Source organism: Pimephales promelas, chromosome 25 (assembly GCF_988280905.1).
Source record: "Pimephales promelas chromosome 25, fPimPro1.hap1.1, whole genome shotgun sequence".
Taxonomy (NCBI): domain Eukaryota; kingdom Metazoa; phylum Chordata; class Actinopteri; order Cypriniformes; family Leuciscidae; genus Pimephales; species Pimephales promelas.
In genome coordinates this window covers 10,037,169-10,040,621 of record NC_142793.1, presented here as the reverse complement: position 1 = coordinate 10,040,621, position 3,453 = coordinate 10,037,169, and positions in this window count along the sequence as shown.

Sequence of the window (3,453 nt, the reverse complement as noted above, 5' to 3'; positions counted from 1 at the left end):
TATCACTAGACTACATGTCCCATCATCCTCTCTGGCTCACAATCGCACTCACTACATCATCATCACAGCTGTCTGGTCATTACCTGTGTACATACGTTCCTGCTTGTCTGTTGTGCTTTGTCCAGTCTCGTATGTGTTTGGTTGTGTCTGCACTAGTCTATTGTTTTACCTTGTTGATCATTCAATTTATCCTGAAAACGTTTCATCCTCATCTTCGTGCCTTCATCGACAGAGCAACCGTTACAGCTGTAAAGTGGCAACAAAACAGTGTGTTACAATATGTTACCGCATAATGTCTCCCAAAAATGCTGGGTTGTTTTAACCCAATTTTGGGTCAAATATGGACAAACCCAGCCATTGGGTTACACTTTTAAATGACATTTTTAACCCAATGCTCTATATTTGACCCAAAATTGGCTTAAAACAACCCAGTATTTTTTAGAGTGAAAGTAACATCATTTGTATAAACATTTGACTTTATGATTACAGCATTAAATTCAACCCAGTTACCGCATAATTTCCCGCCTTTTTAAAAATTCCATAAAATGTTGACAGCTAGAAAGTAATAATTTGGATAAAGAATTATTACATCAAATCGACACATCATGTAAAGTGGCAGCAATAATATGTTATTTGATACTTTTTATTTATAAATTAATGTTATGTTATACTTACGCCACTTTCTGAAGGCACCTCCTTGTATACTGAAATAATATATCACGTAATTTAACATGTTATATTCTATTTTGTATCTATTTGTGGACAGATACAGCGAAAGTGACATCATTTGATAGAAATTAGGAGGGAGAGAAAGAGAGAGTGTTTACATGTGTGTAATGGGAGGGAGACGGAGCCACAATGAATGTGACATTTAAAGCTATGGGGGTGTTTGAACTCTCTGTGAGTCAACAGACCAAATTGGATAACAGATTCTTTGTTCGGTCTTTACATGAAGTTGTTCGGTCTGTTATAATACAATTATAGATATAAAAATGGAGAAAAGGTCAATTTAGTGTAGTTAAAAGTATAGGATACTTCCTTTAATTTAAGCCCACACAACCTATATAATAAATTCGTAATTCGTATGCATCAAATAATTATTAAATTAAATGTCATTACTCCCATAAAAGTGCAATATGTAATTTTTGTTGTCTTTTTCAGTGGTCTTAGACTTTATACTGACATCTATCAAAAGTTTATTGAAAATAAGAAATAAAAAAATAAATAGTATTCAGCTGGTCATGTGAATCCAACATGGCCGCCCCCATGAGGGTGGACCACCCTTACATGGAACAGCTTGTAGCCTCCTAAAAAGACTTGAATCTTCATCAAAAGTGATTTACACAATTTAATTTGTACTTATTTAAGAAGTACTATTCATTTTTAGTGCATTTTTTTTTTAATCAGAGACATGCCGATATTTGCATATCACACTGTGAGAAGTTTTTGCTTTCGAGAAAAATGACAATAATGTCATTCCAACCATGCCATGATGATAAAAACCAGCAGTGAACACCGGAGACAAATGCTACTCATTCCACTCTGAAGTATAACAACGCTTTAAGATAACTGAGCAACAAAAGAAACCAGAGCGCGAGGTGCGGATGTGGGAACGATACCGCACAGAACCGATCCCGCTTTATGGAATCTAAACCAGCGGATTACACACTTGAGAAAGTACTAGGAGAATGCCAGGAAGTATTTGATACAAAGCCGCCTCACATTGGTGAAGTAGTTCATGAGCGCCGCACTAGAGCTGTCAGTGTTGAGATTCCACACATAGCTGACAGTTTACGGAATCTGGTTCTGTGGGGGATCGGCTTCCCAATCATTTCCACCTAATTGTGCTCACATTGTAATTATAGCCCTCCATGGTTATTACAAGCATTACATTTCTCTTAAACAGGACAACATACACTACCAGTCAAAAGTTTGGGATCGCTAAGATTAAAAAAAAAAAAAAAAAAAAGAAGTCTCTTCTGCTCACCAAGGCATTTATTTGAAAAAAAATAATAATAATAATAATAATAATATATATATATATATATATATATATATATATATATATATATTTCCATTTGAACACACTCAAAAAAAATTTGGGTAAACCCAAATTTGGGTCAAATATGGAAAACCCAAATGCTGGGTTAAAAATGTAATAAAAAAATGTATAGTTGTAAGTGAAAGTTGAAGTTGGGTTAAAGGAGTAGTTCACTTTTGAAAAAAACTTTTGCTGATAATTTACTCACCCCCATGTCATCCAAGATGTCCATGTCTTTCTTTCTTCAGTCAAAAAGAAATTAAGGTTTTTGATGAAAACATTCCAGGATTTTCTCCATATAATGTAATTCAATGGGAACCAAACGGTTCAGGGTCATTTCGAGTCAATCAACAAACGAAATTGACGAATTGACTCGGGAAAAGATTCGTTCATTTTGATGAACGAGTTCGAACAGGAGTCACGAACGCGCGTCACAGAACAGAGCAAGGCGACCATTTGAGCTTAAAAAACTAAATCTTTGTTATTACAATTTTTTTTTAAATGAGCGATTGTTTCGCTTGATAAGACCCTTATTCATCGCCTGGAATCGTTTAAAGCCCTTTCAACAGTTTGCGCTGAAACTGTCTTTTGGACCTTGAACCATTTGGTTCCCATTGAAGTCCATTATATGGAGAAAATGTTTTCATCAAAAACCTTAATTTCTTTTTGACTGAAGAAAGAATGACATGGACATCTTGGATGACATGGGGGTGAGTAAATTATCAGCAAAAGTTTTTCGAAAAGTGAACTACTCCTTTAAAATTTGAAATTACATTAACCCAACATTTCAAAAGAACAGCATTTATTTTAAATAGAATCTTTTGTAACATTAAAAATGTCTTTACTGTACCTTTTGATCAACTAAATTCATCTTTAAAGAATATAGCTATTGTTTTCTTTAATTTCCCTTTGAAAACTCTGACCCCAAACTTTTGAACATCACGTTTTAATGGTATAAAAGCTTTCTATTTCAGATAAGTAATGTTCTTTTGAACTTTTTATTCATCGAAGAATCTTGAAATATAAATGTAAATAATTGTTTTCAACATTGATAAAAATGAGAAATGTTTCTTGAGCTCCAAATCTCTGAAGGATCATGTGACACTGAGTAATGATGCTGAAAATTCAGCTTTGATCACAGGAATAAATGACACTTTACTATATATTCACATTCACAAACTGCTGTTTTCACAATATTTTGTATTTTAATCAAGAGTGAGCAGAAGAGACTTGTTTTAAACAGCACTGTTCTGGCTGAGGCGTTGTACAGTAGGCGGTTGAATAATCAAAGCATTGATATTTGGTTGCTAGTGCATTCTGGGTGATTGTCTACCTTCCGATTTATATGATTTTCTGGTCCTTAGATATGGGTTCTTCCCACTTTATCCACCAAGTGAAAATGGCAAGTCAGA